Consider the following 21275-nt stretch of genomic DNA (forward strand, 5'->3'; position numbering starts at 1 on the left):
TAACTATATGCAATGCATGACCCTAGATTAGATTCTGGACATGAAAATGGACAGATGTGGAACAATCAGAAAAATTTGAATGAGGCCTATAGATTAAATGATAGTATTGTATCAGTGTTAATTTCTTGGATTTTGAATATTGTTGTGTTAACATTGTGAATGTTGGTATTTGTGAAATCTGGGTAAAAAATACCAGTTTTTTTAATTTTGTGAGTCTAAAATTATTCTAAAATGAAAAGTTAAAACAATAATAATCACTTCAGAGAATGTTAATTGAGCAAATGACATAACGTATGCAGGTAGCTTAGCAGAGTACGTGTCAAATAGAAAGTGCTTATTACTGTTACGATTTTCTTTTCTCCTGAGGTATTTATTTACATATTATCTAGAGAGCTCTAGAGAGACAGATAAAAATGAGAAAATGAAAAGTTAGCATTTATTGACATCTTTTATGAAACAAAATAAATAATTGAAATATGTTAAATTTTCCTGGCTTTCAAATGACTGTCGAAAATTATCTTGATTTTTGCTGTTTTGTTTCTAAAATCCTCTTCCATGAAATGTAATACAGCCATATTCTTTCTTAATTACGGGTAAAATAAGGGCTCATTAACAAAAGACCTTTAAACCATGTCTTTTACACAGTAGACTTCAATAAATATTAGTAATTGTCCATCCTGGTATACATTAGTGGGTATGTTAACAAAGCCTTTATACATTACAGTACATAGAGTAATATAAAAAATGTGTTTACAAAATGCCAGACAATATTCTTCAGATTGGTATTTATGTATCAATGCCCTTAATAATTACAACAACACCATGGGATATGACTTTATTCTCCATTTATATATGTGAAAACCGAGGCACAAGAGGTTGGGTTGAGTAACATACACAATGTCACAAAGCTGAAAGAAATTGAGCCAGGATTTGAATCTAGACAGTCTTACTTTAGAACCCATATTCACAGCCATTGCACTAGAGTCTTGGAATTGCAAAAGCAATGTACAAATACATTATATGGCAGTATATCAATGGTGGCTATGCTCATTTTTTATTGATATGTATCAAGTTGCCACAAACTTGGTGGCTTAAAACAAAAATTTGTGATCTCACAGTTTTTGTGGACTGGAAGTCTGGCACATTTTAACTAGAATCTCTGTTCCAGGTTGTACAAGACGGGAATAAAAGTATTGGTTGGCTGTATCTGTATTTCGAGGCTAAAGTAGGCAAATATGTACTGGTGGTTTAAGCCAGTTGCTTGCTGGCTGGTGGTTTAGGCCCCTGTTGCTTTCTGGCTTTTGGCTGGGCCTGTATTCAGGTCCTAGAGACATTTCCCAGGTAGTTACCTGCCACATAGTTTCCCCAGGCTCTCTCATACTTTTGTCCTCTCTGACTTCTGGAACAAACAAGTCCCTTTTAGGGGCTTATCTAGATTATGTATCTAGATAATATACTTTTTTTTTTTTTTTTTTTAATGGGGTCTTTCTATATTACCCAGGCTGGTCTCAAACTCCTGCTGGCCACAAGCGATCCTTCTACCTTGGCCCTCCAAAGTTCTGGGATTACAAGCATGAGCCACTAGGCCTGGACTCATCTAGATAATCTACTTTGTGACAAGCCCGTATTAACTGGTTAGTAACTGTTATAGGCTGAACTGTGTTACCTCAAAATTCACATGTTGATTTCCTAACCCCAAGTGCTTCAGAATGTGACTGTATTTGGAGATAGGGAATTTAAAGAGGTAATTAAGGTAAAATGAGGTCGTGTGGATCGACTCTAATTCAACATGCCCCATGTTCTTTTAAAAATGATAGATTAAAACCCCTACCACACATAGACAAAGAAATGACCACGTGAAGAAACTGAGGGAAGATAGTCATCTGCAAGGCAGGAAAGAGGCCTCAGAAAAAAAGCCAAACCTGTCAACAACTTGATCTGACTTCTACCTTCTGGAACTATGAGAAAATAAATGTTTGTGTTTAATCATCGGTCTGTGGTGTTTTGTTTTGGTAACCTTATTGGAGGAATACAGGAACCTAATCATAGAAATGATATACCATCATATTTCCGGGTTCTGCTTGCCCCCAAGGGAAGCAGATTATATAAGGTGTATACACAAACGGATGGAAAACTTGAGGACTGTCTTAAAATTCTGCTTACCACAGTGACATATTGATGCTACTGTCTAAATATATATTCATTTCCATTGATATTCAGAATAAACATCTCTTCTAAATAAAAGAATCAGAAGTGGATCCAGAGAGGAGTTAGAATTTTATAAGAAACATGATGAAAAAAGTAACATGTGAAGAGAATAATCAGAATAATGTCCTGTAGTCTTAGGTCATTTAAAAAAATATCAAAAATAGTGGCAGAGCTTCCCCTATAGAAGACTTTAAAAAGGCAATGCTTATTTGGTTGGACAAGTTTTGCTTTCTTCAAAATGCTTCATAAACAAACATCATCTATTAGCCTAATATTTCAGTGAGCATTCTGTACTCACAGTTTAGCTCATAAGTCCTATAAAAACCAGGTTATTTCTTTGATTCTTGAAGAGCAGTTACCTACTACATTCTACAAGCATTATTCATAAATTTGAATTTTCCATAAAAATAATTTTCCAGGGAAATTTAAGAAAGGAGAAGCATAAGCAAAACTGGATCCAGAAAATTAAAAAAAAAAAAAAAAAAAAAAAAAAAAATAAATTAGGTGATGTCACAATGTTCCTTCTCCATCTCAATTGTATCTCTAGGGCTTTTCCCCTTCTATCTCCCATATCCCTATTTTCTCCCCAAAGTCACCTAACCCACACTGTTCTCAAGGAAGGGGTGCAGTAGTAGTAACATAATATTATTTCAATTAAAGCCACTGTATTACTTTTCCCAGGGTATTTGCTGTTTAAGTCTTCTTTCTTAATAAGAAATTCTAAATAGGATTTTCTGCTGTGAAAGTCCCAGATATTTGCCTAGCAGACAGGAAATAACTTTTTGATATTTTTTTTTTCTGTTATGTCTGCATTCAACTACTGACTAACCTCACTGCCTACTACCTAGATATTTGGGCTGCCTAAGTTCCAAGCTGCTTCTGACTGGACATGAAACATGAAGATGTCAACAGAAACACACATGTATTCATTTACAAGAGGAAACTCCTATTTGATTTTTTCTTTTTTGTACAAAATAGCTTCGGTTAACTGGGTTTTAATGTTCTATTTCTAATTAAGAGTTTTGTAGCAGATGAAATCTACAATGTATCAATACTTATAGTATAACGGAACTCCTGTCCAAAACTTTTTTTAAAACTGAGATTAACCACATGAAAAGCAGATATATTTTCCAGTGCCTTTTACTTTTAGATATGATTTGCATTTTAGCACTTATGTTTTATTAGCAGCTCTCTATGATTTGCTAACAAATGATTCAATAGCTTTTAATTGTAATTAAAATTTTAATTAAGTCAAAGAATGGTATAACTATACATGATAACACAAAGAATATTGTTGAATTTAGGAGAAGATAGGCCAAATGGTGAGGAACTCTTTCAAGTAGATATTTCTTCATTAATTGTTGAGTGGGGGTTGGTTGATGGGATGCGTAGAGGGGCAACATTTCTTAAGATTTATATGTAACTAGGCCTGGCTGACTGGGCGCAGTGGCTCACGCCTCTAATCCCAGCACTTTGGGAGGACAAGGCGGGCGGATCACGAAATCAGGAGTTCGAGACCAGCCTGACCATCATGGTGAAACCCCATCTCTACTAAAAATACAAAAAAAAATTAGCTGGGCGTGGTGGCATGCACCCGTAATCCCAGCTTCTCTGAGGCAGGAAAATTGCTTGAACCCGGGAGGCAGAGGTTGCAGTGAGCCGAGATTGTGCCATTGCACTCCAGCCTTGGTGACAGTGAGAGACTCCGTCTCAAAAAATAATAAATAAATAAATAAATAAATAAATAAAATAACAACAACAAAAAACCTAGACTGGGCTATAGTCTCAGCTGGGTGTGGTGGTGGGTGCCTGTAGTCCCAGCTACTCAGGAGGCTGAGGCAGGAGAATGGCATGAACCTGGGAGGCGGAGCTTGCAGTGAGCCTAGATTGTGCCATTGCACTCCAGCCTGGGCAACAGTGCAAGACTCTGTCTCAAAAAACAAAAACAAAAACAAAAAACAGGACTTATATGTAACTATTTCCATGGGGATAGATTTTCTCTGAAACTCTTATGCATTCATGAGAATTGATTTATAAATTCTCAGAAACATATTTGATTTAATAGAATTAGAGTTTTATTTTGAATATTAAAAACTTAGCTTTGCTCTATTCTACTCATTTATTTGAGTAGATTCAACTACTGCGACTTCCCTACTAGCTGGGATTACAGGCCTGCTCCTCCACATCCAGCTAATTTTTGTATTTTTAGTAGAGATGGTGTTTTACCATGTTGGCCAGGCTGATTTTAAGTGCCTGACCTCAGGTCATCCACCCACCTTGGCCTCCCAAAATTACAGGTGTGAGTCACCATGCCTGGCCTCATTTACTTTGTAATATTTTATTTTATTTCTAATTGACCAAGAATAATACATATTTATGTGGTAAAATATGATGTTTTTGTGGATGTATACATTGTGGAATGATCAAATCAGTTTAATTAACCTCAAATATTGTATCTATTACCTAAAATATTTACTTCTCTGTGATAAGAATATTAAAAATTATCTCTCTTAGCTATCTTGAAATATACATTATTATTGACTATAGTCACCATGCTGTGCAATAGATCACCAGAACTTATTCCTCCTGTCTAACTGAAACCATAACCTTTGACCAATGCCTCCCATTTCCCATCTATACCCTGCCCACCAACTTTCTAGGTACCTCTATTCTACCCTCTACTTTTATGAGTTTGACTTTTTAAGATTCCATTTATAAATGAGATCCTATGGCATTTGTCACTCTGAGCCTGGCTTATTTCACTTAGCATAATGTTCTCTAGGCTCCACTTCATTAATTTTTATGTATCTTCAAGAAAGAGAGCTAGTTAAGATACTATGTTAGTCCCATAGCTTTATTAACAGCGATGATAGCAATAACAGAAACGAAAATAATTTACAATTGTATAGTGTTTGTAATTTGCATCAAATGTTCACAGGCTAGCCCCTTGAAGTAATTAAAATGAGTTATAAATCTTGTATGTAAAGAATCGGAGGCTCAGAGTGAGTGAGTAACCTACCCAAAATTTCACAACTTTCAGATAAATTGAGCTAAGCCTAGTATCCAAGTATTTTGACTCCTTTGAGGCAGACTTAATATTGATATTATTGATATATAGTTTCTAAGAATTTATATTTTAATGGCAATAATATAAGGAGAGCCTCAAACAACAGCCAACTTCTTAAACGATGTTTTAAAATACTGTGTTTAGTAAGAATTTGACTTGCATTGTCATTATTATAATTTATCCAAAGGGGTGGGTGTGTGTTTAATGAAAAGAGGAAAAGACTTGTTCCTGACTTTCTCTTTATATTTTTTTCTAGTAACAGAGGCACAAGGCAAAACAATCATTTGATACATGGAATTCTATCTATTTCAAATTGAGATCTGAACATCCAGTATTAAGAAGTACTTACGTAGCAGCGCAATTGCACCAGGCCAAACATTATCAAGAACTTAAATATGTAGATTTCTCTAATTTGCTTAGTACTAGCAGAGATAGAGAAAGTAACCTTGTAAAGACTAAAATATGAAGGGCAATAAGTATGGCAATTGTAGAAAATTTTGATTAAGGAATAAAGAGCCAATAAATCAAACAGATTGAAAGTAACTTTTCAAGTGAACCATTTGCCCATAACATATTTGAGAAAAATATAGGCATAAGAAATTCACCTTGCGAATTTCCCAGTGGAAGACAGTGTGTGTTTGGGAAGTTATCTATCCCCAATCTCTCCTGATAGTGAGTTGTAATAGGGAGAGGAATATGCCTTTGCAATATTGAGTTTCTCCTTTTCATTTGTTGGTTGGGGGAAATATTTTACAAGCGTGACAACTTTTATTAGTTTAGCTTTATGGGATTCATTTTAACTATAATATCACTAGTACAAATTAGAATAATATAAATTATTAATTAACATTTTTTCTAATACCCTGTTTTATCCAAACAACATTCCAGGGTAGCTATTGTATTTTTACTTCACTGGTGAAGAAACTGGTATATAGAGGTTCAATTACTTGCTTGAGACCACACCGCCTATAATAGGTGGTGAAGCTGAAATATAAATCCAGATTGATCTTTTCATTTATTCAACCATTTAGAAAACATTTGTAGAGAGCATGACATATGCCAGGCTTTGCTTTTTGGTTCTGGGGACACATCAGTAAGCCAGTGAGATGAGTCCTCTGAACTCAAGGAGGTTATATTCTGTTTGGGATAAACAGGTATTACATGAATAAAACAAATTATTAAGATATTTTTGAGTAGTTCTACAAGGGGAAAATAGAAGTAATCAGCATTAGTTTATACTTTAGGTAAGATAGAGAAGGCCTCCCTGAAGGATATATGGTTTGAGATGATCCCTGAAAACTGAGAAGGAGCCGGCCTTATAAAGGGAAGACTCAAGGCTAAAGTATTTACCAAGGAACTGAGGAGCAATGAGCTTGCCTTGTATAACTGAAGAATAAAAAGGGCTCACTGTTGCTGGAATATATGAACAAAGGGGAGGGTGGTATGAAATGCAGTAAGAGAGATAAGCAGAAGCTAACCCATGCTATGGAGGAGTTTGGAATCTATTCTAAGAACTATTTCAAAATGGGAGACTTTCAGCATGAAGGGAAAAAGAAATAGTAGTAGTTTTAGAACTGGGAATCCAATGCAAAAACTTCTCTGTAGTGGAAAAGATTTTGGCTAAAAGGTCTTTTCCATATTATGCAAATACCCTTTTAATTGTGGTGTTCCTGTCTTCCTCTAGATTGTTTGGAATGAGCTTAGATTAGCCAACTGGTTCTATATCCTGCATGTGTCAGACAAATGCCTCTTTAAAGAGCAGAGTGCTATTCAGTTACATAAATTCAAACCCAGCAATCTCTTCTTTGCAATTAAGTCTATAAATTTTCCTTGATATTCCCAGAAACTTAAATGAAGTTCTGATGGTGGAATTTCAGGCAAATTGCCAGACTGACATTAGAGAAACAGTTCTCAGTACGCTTTCCAAATTATACCACATAGGTATTGGCTTATTCTATTTGTTTCTAATATTCTTCCTGTCTAGAATCCCATTCTAGTTCTGATGACTAAATCAAATTATATAACTATAACCTTAATCAGGACAGTTGAAGAAAACAGGCAAAGGAGAGGTTAGAAATAACTGTTACTAAATTAATTTATTATTTGTTTATTTTTAAATTGGTCTCTCTCCCTTAAAATAGTGAATTCTAGTAGAGACTCTTTGCTTTACTTTTTTGGGCACCATGCAATACTACAAAAATTTACACTGAATTTCTATAAGGTGCTCCTTTGTAAAAGTATTAAATTTATTTTAAAAATTCTAGTAGTTTATCCTATATTTTCAGGTGGTGTGCTGTACCTAGGAGTTTGTGTGTTTGCCCATGGGACACATACACACCTCTGTGTGAGTCTCTACATGCATGTAGTTGTAAACCCACCAACAGACACGGTGGACAGGCCAAAGCGTGGAGCAGAGAGGGACTAAAAGGCATGGCTGTGTGGGGTCACAGGCTCTTGGGCTCCTATAGATTCACTGAAAAAATCACTGCCATGAGGCAGATCAATAGGAAAAAAGGCATACAAATGTATGTAACACGTATTCACAGGAGCCTTCAGGATGAAGACCCAACCCGACAATAAGATACAGAAGTTTATATACCCTCCTAAAGTCAAAGAGTGCAGACTTAGAGCATGGCCAGGAACACGCTACGTTGGTAAATCAGGTTTCGTGGCAAGACAGTTTATGAGAGAAAGGAAGAGGCCTGGGTAGCCGAGGTGGCCTTTTGATGTAGATAAAACCTCATAGGTTAGCAGTCCTCAAAAAGAATAGATGGTCATTGTTTCTTTTCAGACCTTTAAAGGTGTCCAAATCCCAGTCTCTTCTAGATACCAGGGAAATGCCTTGAAAGAGGAGGCAGGGCTGCATTAATGAAGGATCTCTACAGATGCAAACTTTCTCCTTCTCTGTTGGCTCTGGGGCAGCCATTTAAAAATATTCAAAAACCATATTTTAAGGTAAAATGGTTTTATTTCATTGAGCTGCTTTGTCAAAATAAATTAGCCACTCTGTTTCATTGATTTTGAAATCAACGCATTTGATGAGCATCCCCTGGGAATGTGGGGAGAGGACAGTGGCTGCTCATTACCTTATCCCTTGACCCTCCTACCCACTCACCCCAGCTAGTCCAGGAAGCTGCTGGCAGTGTCAGGCCAGTGTGCATCCTTGCTGAGTGCTCTCCTGAAAAATAGGAAAAATGTCACCAAGGAAAGGTACCTGTAGAAAGCAGCACAATAAAAATTTAAGTTATTCTATAATGAAATTGTATTGAGTAGTATATGCTGCTTATCCCAACTTTACAGGAGCAATTGGGTCAATTATTAGATTCAGGACCATGAAAAGAAAATAAATTTAAAACTTTTAGAAAGGAGAATGCTGTAGAACTTCAGTGCAAGTTTTTAAACAAATGTGAATGTTAGGTTTTCTTATGGGTATTGAGATTATAAGGGCAAATACGAATTGAAAAGAAGAGGCTTAAATCTCTATTGAAAATAGGAGAAGAGACTCCTCACCTCCTCCCTTTTCCTTGAACATTTGCTTTAGAACACTTGTAAGGCCTTTCCCTGTCCCTTTGAAATGTAGGTAAATCTTTTTACAAGCTGAATAAGCTTCTTATCAGCTTTTATACCTTTCTCAAGGACCTGGGAACCATCCCTTTGAATGTATACATCAAGAGAGATAGCATCCCTATCTTCCAGTTTCTGTGAGAAGGTAGGAGCCTAACTTAGGCAAGTTAGTCCAAGTTTCAAAACTGCCTCATCATAAAGCATGTGATGTTTAATTTTTCATTGGACAAAGCCAATTAGCAAACAAAGGTTGTCTCCCCAATCTCCAGACAAATTAGGATGAGCCATGAGTGACATATTGGGCTGTCATGTCCTTTTTCTTGAAGACTAGTTATTATTTATGTTGAGAACCTTCCTGTAATGGTTATATCTGCTTTACAATATAAAAGGATAAGCTTTCTTTCAGCCTTTGCTGTTTGCTAGAGGATTGCCTAGGATGCACATCACATTCTTGTTGAATGTTTTTTCTTTTTCTTTCTTCCTATCTTTCTATTTTTTTTTTTTTTTTTGAGACAGAGTTTTGCTCTTGTTGCCCTGGCTGGAGTGCAGTGGCACAATCTCGGCTCACTGCAACCTAGGCCTCTTGAGTTCACGCCATTTTCCTGCCCCAGCCTCCTGAGTAGCTGGGATTACAGGCGCATGCCACCACACCTGGCTAATTTCTGTATTTTTAGTAGAGATGGGGTTTCATCATATTGATCAGACTGATCTCAACTGAACTCCTGACCTCAGGTGATCCGCCCACCTTGGCCTCCCAAAATGCTGGGATTACAGGCGTGAGCCACCGCGCCTGACCGAATGTTTTTTCAATAATAGTTTGTTTTCTCTTCTACCCTTATGAAGAGGTTTTCTGGACTGGGAGGTGATTTTGTTTTTAATTACATTTCCCTAATGCTTTTTTGGGTAAAAGCTTTTAAAGTGTATACTAATAATAGGTAATATTTATTTAGCAGTTAGCAATGTTTGGTTCTAGATTTTTTTTGTGGGCAATGTTTATAAGGTCATCAGTCAATAAGTTCTTAAACCAGGATTTGAATCAAAGCAGAATGAATCTCTGGCACACATGTTTCACAAGAAACTCTACTACAGAAAGCATGGGTGAGTTCTAGTTCACCATTTATTGTTGAACTCATCAAAGTTAATATAAAATAAAAATAAAATGAGAAGTTTTAATGACAGTTCAATCCTAAATTAAAAAGCCTAAAGAAACATTAAATCCACTGCATTTTAGTAGATTTACATAATAATAATATTTATAATCAGCAGAATTCTCATCAAGGTGGTATATACTGTGTTAGGTTATTTATGCATAATGTAGTGGCTGGAATTTCCACTTGTCTTAATAAGTTTGAAAGACACTCTTTTTCCATGTGAATTATTTTAATTTGTTGGCAGGCAAGTTGTGGCTGCAGGTAACTTCTAATTATCTCACAGTTCATATATATATATCTATCTCAACCCTTATATTCGTAAGGAAATTATGAAAGCATTGAGAAAATTCCCGTTACCTTCATTTGAATGTAAATTTTACTAATCTAATTCTCTGCTGGGCTCCTAAAATCTTTTAGATTTTATTTTCCTTTTTAGTATGCCTGTAATGCCTATAATTTTTTAGAAAAGTTTTTCTTCTCTCCAATTCCAAACATACATCTACCTCTACAAATATTTTCTAAAATATTATTCTGTGCCTTTTCATTTCCAGGAATAATAACTCTAGCACAATATATGATTATTTAGAGTCAGTTCTCATTATTTGAGTTAATCATCTACAAAGTCCCCACAAATACCAAATTAGCAAATATTTATTAAACAAATATTTTTTATATATATATATATTTAATTCATTAACATTAACTCATGGCCAATAGCACTATACCTCATGCCTAAATGAAGCTGTTCTAATACATGCATTTTCGCCCTAAGGAACATCACAGCCTTCTTGCTCTTAGGGACACTAGACAACCCTTCAGCACTATGCTTGGGGGCCATTTTAAATAAGAAAATCACCAGGAAAAGGCACAAAAATATAAAACATGTAGCAATAAATGGACTATGAAAAGGACACTTGTTTACAGAATGGGAGTTGTAAAAAGAAGGCAGAGCGTCACCTTGCTCAACCTCGTCTGGGAACATGTGCTTTGGATGACTCATATTTTTATCCGCTGTGAGCCTATTGTGAAAGCATTCTGAGTACTGACTTTGGTCAACAAGTACATGTTAGTAAGTAGATGAATTAGCAAATACAGCATCTGTGAATAACGAGGACAGACTGTGTTTGTTTATCGATTTGTAGTTTGCTTACTCTGCTGCACTGTAAATTCCACCAGGGCAAAGAATATGAATGTTTTCCACTGAAACATTATTAGAACTGATGCTGAATAAAATACTAAATACGCAGCTATGTTTGGCCTTGATGGTTAGCCAAATTCTGAACTTTGACTTCAGCTTTGGCCTCAGACGTAGGAAGACTGAATTACTGAATGACTATTTCAACAATGGTTCTGAAACTTTTAGTCTCATCGTGATAAATGATGATGAAGTCAGGTTGTTTAGCATCAAACTTAATCAGCATAGCCTTTTCAGTAATGTGAGCAATGTATGTCTTTGAGATTTATTGTTAATCTGATTATTCACTTTAAACATAGGCAAGTATCCAATATACATTGGAGCAAAAATCTCCTTATGTCCTTTACACATTGAAATTCTATCTTTGTTAAAGGAAACTGTGTAGTTATTATTGCAATAGTATAATCCTGCAATAATTAATGATACATTTAAAAGTTGTGCACTTTATATTCAGAGTAATTATTAACTTTCAAACAGTTACATAGATCTTCAGTGTGAATATCAAAGGAAAGTCATACTGAATAACTTTATGAAAAATATTCTAAATAACTTTATGAAAACTATCCTTCCAAAATAACAACAGTTTTATATATTTAACTAATATAGACAGAAAAATAAGTGATCAATTTGTGTAGTTGCATACTATAGTAGTATTTTAATAATAAGCACATGATCTTTAAGAACTGCACTTACTTTTTAATTCCTTGATTCAATTTAAGCCATGTATCATGAGTCTTGGGCATGAGTATAGAGAAGTAATCACTTCATTAAGGACGTTATACGTTCTTCTAAGGGCCTCGGATTTTATTCTGAAGGGAATAACGAGTCTTTGAAGCATTTAAAGAAAGGGATGTTGTGAACAGATCCAAATTTTACATTGGTCACTTTGCTTTATGTAAAGGACAAATTTAATTTGACTGAGAAAAGATTCTGGGGTACCAATTATTAAATTATGCAATTACCAGGTAAAACATGATGGAAATGGTTATTCTGGGGAAATGTTTAGGAGATAAAATTAACATGTCTTAGTCTTTTATTTCATTTAAGATAAAGGAATAAATCAAAGATAATTTCAAATTCTGACTTGTGTGACAAAGTGTATGATAATTTTATTCATTGAGATTAGATTAAAATTAGAAAAACCTAGTTTATAGCAATTTGAAGTTTTTTCAGTTTTGGACTTGTTAATTATGAAGTATTAGTGGAAAGCCAATGCATATGTTTAGGAGTGTTATTTGTGAATGTAGAACTTAAAAAGTGTTCAGAATATAGACAAATATAGATTGGAGAGTTGGCAACCTATAATTATTTAAATAATTAAAGTGAATTAAACAAATAATAACAAACATAAACAACAGTTGTGTAAGGTCATCCTGCCATCTAAGACATAAGCAGAAAGCATGTGTAAAAGTTATTGAATTAAAACATCCTTCAGAGAAACTTAAGAATGACGAGCATATGGTGTCATGAATGTTGTTAGAGAGAGCAGAGAGTCTGAAGCATCATAAAGAGCCAGAAAGTAACCACAGACGTTTTCATTGGATTGAGCAATGAGACAGGAATTGGAAATTTTGGACAGAATTGTTTCCAACAATGGTTAGGGGTAGGGATAAAGAAAAAACTTCAGTGAAGTAAGGAGTGAGAAATCCAAAAGTGGATATCCCAAATAGACCATTCTGATTCAATATGTTTGCCTAAGAAAAATGGAAAGAGTTTCTAATCTTTGAATTTTTCTCTAATGTTTCTAGTATTGTATTTTTCTTTTTATTTCTTCCGTCACCTGTCTATTCTGGTTTCCCATTACCTCTAGCCTCAGCTACTCTAGTAAACTGTTAATTGGTTTCTCAAATTCTAGTTCTCACCTTAGCACTGAACCTATTGTTTTAGATTAATGTTTCTAAAATGTTGCCTTCATCAAGTGATCTGCTTAAAAATATTTGGCATTTCCTCATTTTCCACAGAATTCAGGTCAGTCATTTTAGTATCCCATTGAGGGTCTTAAAAAATTTGAGCCTAGACTACTTTTCCAGAATTATCTTCAATAGTGTTCTACATGTAACTTTTGGGCCAACAAAATTCATTTCTTTGCTCTATGTTCTGCAGACACATTCAGCCTTTATCTTGCTGCCTTTGCTTATACTAACTCAATTTTATGTCTCAAAATTTTACACAGTCTCCAAATATTAATTATTTCATACAGTCTTTCCTGATTTCCACTTTTGGGTTCATTTGGAAACTGATTTATAGCTTTTGTAGAACCGTTACCATTTAATCTCTTATAGTGAGTTGTTGGCTCCTTGGAGACAGAGAGCTATGTCTGTATACACACACATGCACACACATACATATATGTAGATCTGTATCTGAGCCATATTAGAGTCTTCTCTGTGTTCCCTACAGGGCCTAAATAGTGTTCCTTGGAGTGAAAATTACTCTGGGAATGAATAAACAAGAGCAACACAAGTGGTAAGAAGGGGAAGGGTGGTCTTTATCTTTCTAACTCGACAAAAATCACTGTGGATTAAAGCTGTTGTGAAGACAATATCCTAATCACTCAAGACGTCTGTATGAAGGTTATGTTTTCTGAAATTTTCTTATATTGTTACATTGGATGATGACACTGTTACCCATATTTGTGTAAACACTTATGTTGGCCTGGAAGAAAAACAGAAGTTCACCCATTATTATTGCCTCTCCCTTTGAAGTGGCATAACCATCCCTGTCTGTACTGCCATGGCAAAAGTAACATGCAACCCCCACTTCTGGGCTCTTCTTGGCCCTTTGCACCCACTAGGTATACCCATGTTTTGGTGGTAACTTGTCCGCCTTTCTTCTGGTAACAGCAACACATATTTTTCTATGGAAACCCACTCTTTCCCACTCTTATTCTATATGGCTCTGGCATAGCTAATGACAACCCACTCACCCCGACTCTAAAATAGCATATGATTCAGACTTTGCTAACGAAAGCATCACAGCTTGTCAGCAAATGCATGACCCAGACAATCTCAGAACTTTAGTTGAAAAAATGAACACCTGAAAAGCTAAATTTTCTCAAGTTACAGAATATGTGTTTGAAGTTATTTTGTTCTTATCTCATTGTGGGGAGATTTGTCTTAGAAAAAAGGTGTTAGAGAGGAAATCAGAGCAGACTTGAAGACAGATGCCTAATGACATCTGAGCACCTGGATTGTGCTTTAACTGAATCTATATGTGAGACAACAGTTTATCTTTTGTGTTAGTTTCTTTTTTGTTAGATTCTTGCATCCCTGGGAATCCTAAATAATAATCATGGCAATATTACATTTATGACTAAAAGATAGGAACTCAAGAAAAATTTGGTTTTGGCAGTTGGTGAAAAAGTGAATTTAAGAGAAGTGACAAAAAGAACTACTTGGGGTTACGTCTATGAAGTAGCTTAATAATTTTCTTTAAAATGTACAATAGTAGTTACTTTAAAAGAGAGAGGAGGCCGGGCGCGGTGGCTCAAGCCTGTAATCCCAGCACTTTGGGAGGCCGAGGCGGGCGGATCACAAGGTCAGGAGATCGAGACCACAGTGAAACCCCGTCTCTACTAAAAATACAAAAAATTAGCCGGGCGCGGTGGCGGGCGCCTGTAGTCCTAGCTACTCAGGAGGCTGAGGAAGGAGAATGGCGTGAACCCAGGAGGCGGAGCTTGCAGTGAGCCGAGATCGCGCCACTGCACTCCAGCCTGGGCAACAGCGTGAGACTCCGTCTCAAAAAAAAAAAAAAAAAAAAAAAAAAAAAAAAAAAAAAAAAAAAAAGAGAGAGGAATACCAGGGAGACTAGAATAATACAGAAAACCACAGGGCTCTCTGTAATTCTGTATATCCATGCAAGGGCCTGCATTGTTTATCACAGTATTTACAGTTCCTATCAAACAGGGTAAATGTTTGATGAATGAATACCCTAATCCAAGAGGCCTAGGCATGCTCCCAACTACCTAGAAAATTCAAAGGGAAGAAGAAAAATTGTTATAGAGAAACAGAGCTCAAGAAATATTAACATCATATTTTCCTGAGAGAGAGAGAGAGTAAGCACAAATGTATCCTACTGCACCATGTGTGGTATAAGCTCAGGGAGTTACATAAAGGAAAGGAATCTGGTGTTTCAAGGTGTTAGTTTGTCCTGTGCAATGTCTTTAAAGTAAACTGTAGAGTAATTTTGTGATTTAAGAAGAAACTATTAGGATCTTAGGATGGTGGTAGAAGATAGATAAACAGGTACTTATTAAGGGAAATAGTGAGTTTAATTTGGCCAATTATTTACTTCATTGCATTCATTGGAGAATGCAATCTAATTAAGAATATGCCTAGGAAAATAATAAGATAACAGTCTATACTGGATTCAATAAAAATCTGGACTTAGATGAGGAGAGACTTTATTCAAACACTACTGCAAGTAGGGAGAGCTCTCTGATCCCAGAAATCTGCAAGCGCCTCAAAATCAAACACAAAGGCTTATTTAAAAAAAATAGGGAAGAGTAAGCAGGAATAACAGAAATTGTAAGGTGACACCTGGCAAGTGAGAAAACACGAGTACACAGCATGATGGGTCCAGACTGATAGTAAAGGTGTCCTCTCTGTGGTCAGCAGTTCTCCAGATGGGCTGTTTATGGGACATAGCATTCAAGAATCAAAAGAGAATCAGCAAATTAATAAGAGGAAATTGATGTTCCAGGAAACTCTCTGAATATATTGCTCTGCCAGTGCAAAGAGCACTCTGAATTTGTGTGACTTGATCCCACGCTGTGATTGAATAATAGTATCCTAACAATAATAATATAAAATAATAATCGGAACCAACAAATATTGAAAACTATATATCAGGCACATTATAAGTCCTTTACATGTGTATTTTATTTAATCTTACAGTCATCCAAAGAGGTATTCTTTTTTTCTCAATTTTACAAAACAGGGAACTGAGAAATAGGTTAAATATTGGACAAATGCCATACTTTACCCATAATTAGTATTAGATGTCAAGAAAAGGAGAACAGATACAGACAGATATTTTTAAGAGATATTTTGCTGAGGGTATGGTAAAGTCTGAAAAAATGTTTCTAATCCACTGAAGAAAATCTGATGACCAAATATTTCATATCCCCAGGTTCAGTATCTAGTTCAGGTTAATTGCTGGGCATTATTAAGAAAAAAAATGTCAAAATTGGAAATAATGGCTAATATCATTTGGCTCCGTTTCCCCACCCAAATCTCACGTTGAATTATAATCCTGAATGTTGGAGAAGTGATTGGATCATGAGGACAGACATCCCCCTTGCTGTTCTTGTGATATTGACTGAGTTCTCTCGAGATCAGGTTTTTAAAAGTGTGCGGCACTTCCCCCTTTATTCTTTCTCACCCCTGCTGGCCATATGAAGACATGCTTCCTTCTCCTTTGCCTTTCGCCATGATTGTAAATTTTGCAAGGCCTCCCCAGCCGTGCCTCCTGTATGGCCTGTGGAACTGTGAGTCAATTAAACATCTTTTCTTCATAAATTACCCAGTCTCAGGTAGTTCTTTATAGCAGTGTGAGAATAAACTAATACAAGGGCAAAAATGACTTCAGATTTTAAAAATGTACTAAAATATGTAAAACATCCATACAGGAATTATTAGATTCTAGAGGTGTGTGTGTGTACCTTTGTTTGACTTATTTCCTATTGATAAAAAGGCTCTGTGAAGCTATATGTTAACTTGTAGATTTTTGTGCAGTTCAGATAAAACTGATTTCTGTGCAGTAAAAAGATAACCCAGGAGATTACAGTTTTATTGTCCTAAATGATATTACAAGTTTTGTAACAACTTTGTAATAATATTTTAACATTAACTTTTTCATTGAGAATAAATATTCATTGTCTCAAATTCTTCTTTGTACCCGGATACTATACTATCCTACTTGTTCTCTCATTAGTAAGTTTTATAAATCTTTGACATCTGCTAAGTTTTTATTTGTATGAGAGTCGTGTTTAACCTTTTTGAAAATTATTCTTATAGCGTATGTTGACTGCATTTACTTATTTTGACTTCCCTTTTAAACATGCCACTTTCTTTAGGGCATGCGTTTTTTGTTTTGTTTTGTTTTGTTTGTTTGTTTGTTGAGACAGAGTTTTTCTCTGTCACCCAAGCTGGAATGTAGTGGCACGATCTCACCTCAGTGCAACCTCCGCTTCCCAGGTTCAAGGGATTCTTCTGCCTCAGCCTCCCAAGTAGCTGGGACTACAGGCACGCACAACCACACCTGGCTAATGTTTGTATTTTTAGTAGAGATAGGGTTTCACTATCTTGGCTAGACTGGTTTCGAGCTCCTGACCTCAAGTGATCCACCTGTTTTGGCCTCCAAAAGTGCTGGGATTACAGGCATGAGCCACCACACCTGGCCAGGGTATCCTTTTTTTTTTTTTTAGATGAATTAATATCTATGACTGAGATACAGCTGAACTGATAGGCTAGGAGACATCATTTAACTTTGCTCAGGATATTTACTTAATTAGTTTAATTCATAGGACTTTCTCTCCCTCAAGTTACCTTAAAATCTCTATCCTTTCTAAAATTGAGATATGAATATGAAACATTTATAAATGAATTTGAACAAGCTATTTAGAAACTGTAGGATAGCAGTCTTGAACTGGGGCCCAGGAAGCTGCATTTTAATAAGCACCAGGTGTCTTACACTTACTGTGGCAACTCAGAAGTCCTGCTTGTCTGTTGACCTGATCTGAAGTGTTGCTGTTTCTTATTTAATGATATCCAGAGTAGTTCTCTTGTCAGTGCAGCTGAAGTAATAACTGTTTCATTGGATCAATGGGTCTCCTTGTGAGTAGCCGCATGCTTAGAGAGGCCAATATTTAAACCACATCATTGAATATGAGAAAATTGCCGTCTATCTGGTAATCTTGGGTTTGCTTTGGATCTACACTGGACAAAGGGTATGAATAGAGATGTGGTTTTTGTAGCAGATTGACTGTTAATGTCTGAATGTTCAATCCATGTGGGAGGCTACAGTATCAACACACAGATAAAACGCAGGTTTAGTCTCAGCCGATTGTGTCAGATTATAAGGACCAGGATCAGGCAATAATTTCATGCAGTGCTGCAACCAGCAAGATGCTCTTGCCTCTCATCCCAGGGAATGACTGCTCACATCTCTCCTGGATTTAAGCAGTTCTTTAGGTGTGAATGACTAGGGGCTAAAAAGTTCCTGTTTCTTTACAGAGTAAGGCAGAATTTTCTGTGTAAACAGAATTGCCCTGAAAGTCTGGTTCCTCTGGAAGGTCCTCACGGTTCAAGTCAGACATTTCTGATATTCTTCGAACATTACTAGTTGCTACTGTTGCTCCATAGCATTATTTTGAAAAAGTTAATTCTTTTTTTTTTTTTTTTGAGACGGAGTCTCGCTCTGTCGCCCAGGCTGGAGTGCAGTGGCGCGATCTAGGCTCACTGCAAGCTCCGCCTCCTGGGTTTACGCCATTCTCCTGCCTCAGCCTCCTGAGTAGCTGGGACTACAGGCGCCCGCCACCGCGCCCGGCTAATTTTTTTTGTATTTTTAGTAGAGACGGGGTTTCACCGTGGTCTCGATCTGCTGACCTTGTGATCCGCCCGCCTCGGCCTCCCAAAGTGCTGGGATTACAGGCGTGAGCCACCGCGCCCGGCCTGAAAAAGTTAATTCTTAACAGGAATTTATGACCTTATTTTCCATAAGTGAAAACAAAATACCATATCAGTCATTATTTAATACAATTTCCCAGTTTTTCTTATGTGGTTCTTTTTATAATTTTTTTTTTTAAAAAAAGCCTTATCTCTGAAAATACGGCCCTAATATTTATGGAAAACATGATATGGAAATTGTTACTAGCTTGGACATAAAGCAGTGGAATAAAAACTATTCATTTAAAAGATAATCATTTCTTTACTTTCTTTCTTTTTTTTTTTTTTTTTTTTTTTTTTGAGATGGAGTCTCGCTCTGTCACCCAGGCTGGAGTGGAGTAAAAGCGGCACAATCTTGGCTCACTTTAACCTCTGCCTCCCAGGTTCAAGCTATTCTCCCCGCCTCAGAGTCCTGAGTAGCTGGGATTACAGGCACCCGCCACCAAGCCAGGCTAATTTTTGTATTTTTAGTAGAGATGGGGTTTCACAATATTGATCAGGCTGGTCTCAAACTCCTGGACGCAAGTGATCCACCCATCTCGGCCTCTCAAAGTTCTGGGATTACAGGTGTGAGCCGCTGTCCCTGGCCATCATTCATTTTGTACAAGTGTAGAAAAGATATAACAGAAGACTGAGAGCTATAAAACCTAGACATTGAGTTGAATAAGTGCTAAATTTTCTTTGAAGGCAATTTTTATTAATTTATGGTTCCATGATTTTAAAATTTTATCTTTATGTACCCAGTATTTTGTTAGCAGACTGTATTTTTCACTTTTATGTATACCTTACCAAATGAGGTCCAGATAAAATGTAGTTTTCACTTTTATGTATACCTTACCAAATGAGGTCCAGATAAAATGTGTGTCTTTCCATTTTATCTTTATAATATCTGTACTGACTAAATAGTCCAATCAGGAAAAACAACAGACCTTCACTTTTAGAGCTACTGTTTTTTCCCCATTTAATTAATGTTTGTCTTGCAGAACAAATCCAAAATTTCCCTTTCTTTCTTTTTTTTTTTTTTTGCTTTCTTTATTGAGTCATTACACTCTTGAATTGATTTATTTTGTCTCTGCATATATTATACCCTGACTGTTTTTTAGTAATAGTCAAATCGTTGAAAACTGAAAAAATAAAAAAAGAAGGATAATTTATGCCAATCACTGGTACCTCAGTACAGCTCACCCCCTACTATTCTGCCTTTGCATCAAATAGACAAATTATTCACTTGGCTGGTTCTGCTAGTATCCATGAAACCTGTGAATTTGCTTCAGAATTTTGGCTTATGCTAGGCATGAGATCATTACACAATTTAACTGCTTGTTATGTCCTCTTGTTTGTGGCAACCTGAGTGCACAAATGGTCTATTTGTTGAGGCAAAAAATAGAAATACCAGCAGGGAAGACAAATACGAGGACCTGAGAAGGATCTCTGGGGATTTCTGACTAATATTCCATCTCTACCATGAAAGTATTCTGGAAGGGAATACCTAGTCTTTCTCTATGATTTTACGTCAAAAGGCCAGGAATGAATCCTAACTATGAACCCATCAACAGGTATTTAATAAGCGCTGAATATTACTTATTTCATTCATTCAGCAACTGCTTATATACTAGGGCCTAAATGTGGCTGGATGGTTAAATGCATAAGCTTTGGTGTCAAATTGCATAGGTTGAAATCCTGTTTCTGCCACTTAGCATCTCTATAACTTGGGTGATTCACTTAAATTGTCTTGGTTCTTTAGAAACATTTCATGTGTCGCAGAAACAAACTACATTTATAGTATCTAACACGTGAAAGCACTCAACAAATGTGTGCTATTGTATTATGTGCAAAAGATCATGCCAGAAATGTGAGGGATCCAAAGTTCCTCCAGAAACTCTCCTATCTCTAGTAGTTTAGAATTTAAAAAGGAAACAAACAAGAATAATACCTGTCATCTCAGCACTGCTGGTAGCTTTACATTTTAGTTCTTGTCCACCTTAAAGTTAGATCTGCTTTTTGTGGCATTCATCTCGCTTCTTACCACAAAACAATTCCAAAGATATTGACAATTAATGTAAATTTTTTAAAGTTTCCTTGAGGAGATGGAGAAGACGTTCACGTGGCACATGAAAAAGCCTCTAGTAAGCCATTTGTCTTCTTTCTGAAGTTTTTCTCTTTAGCTATATAAGTGCCAGGTCTTCACTTTTAATATTTTTCTCTTCTACCGTGTCTGTAAATTTCCTTTCTAATCTAGGAGAATCTGCTTTTGTCCCCAGTCTGCACCCTCCACTGGGCAAAATAAAATTCCAAAAAATTAGCAAATATTATCTCTTGATCCAGTTTAGGTAAGCAAGATAAAAAGTGCTCTAACAAGAAAAGAAATAACTGTGGTGTGACTCCATAGATAAAAAAGTGTATTTCTTACTGGAATGCTGAGG

General features: G+C 36.1%; 1 protein-coding gene across 3 annotated transcripts in view; it reads right to left on the reverse strand.

Annotated features, from left to right (window-relative positions):
* The window catches only part of CISD1 (CDGSH iron sulfur domain 1), a 1082448-nt gene that overhangs the window by 575016 nt on the left and 486157 nt on the right, over window positions 1-21275 (reverse strand). The window contains exon 1 of one of the 3 annotated variants that reach the window (XM_050803092.1): window positions 16479-16488. The exons of the other annotated variants lie outside the window; for them this stretch is intronic. The gene's annotated coding sequence lies outside the window, so the exon portion shown is untranslated. Of the gene's footprint in view, window positions 1-16478; window positions 16489-21275 lie in introns of those variants that run through there. 3 annotated transcript variants of the gene reach the window in all.

Source organism: Macaca thibetana, chromosome 9, assembly GCF_024542745.1.
Source record: "Macaca thibetana thibetana isolate TM-01 chromosome 9, ASM2454274v1, whole genome shotgun sequence".
Taxonomy (NCBI): Eukaryota; Metazoa; Chordata; class Mammalia; order Primates; family Cercopithecidae; genus Macaca; species Macaca thibetana.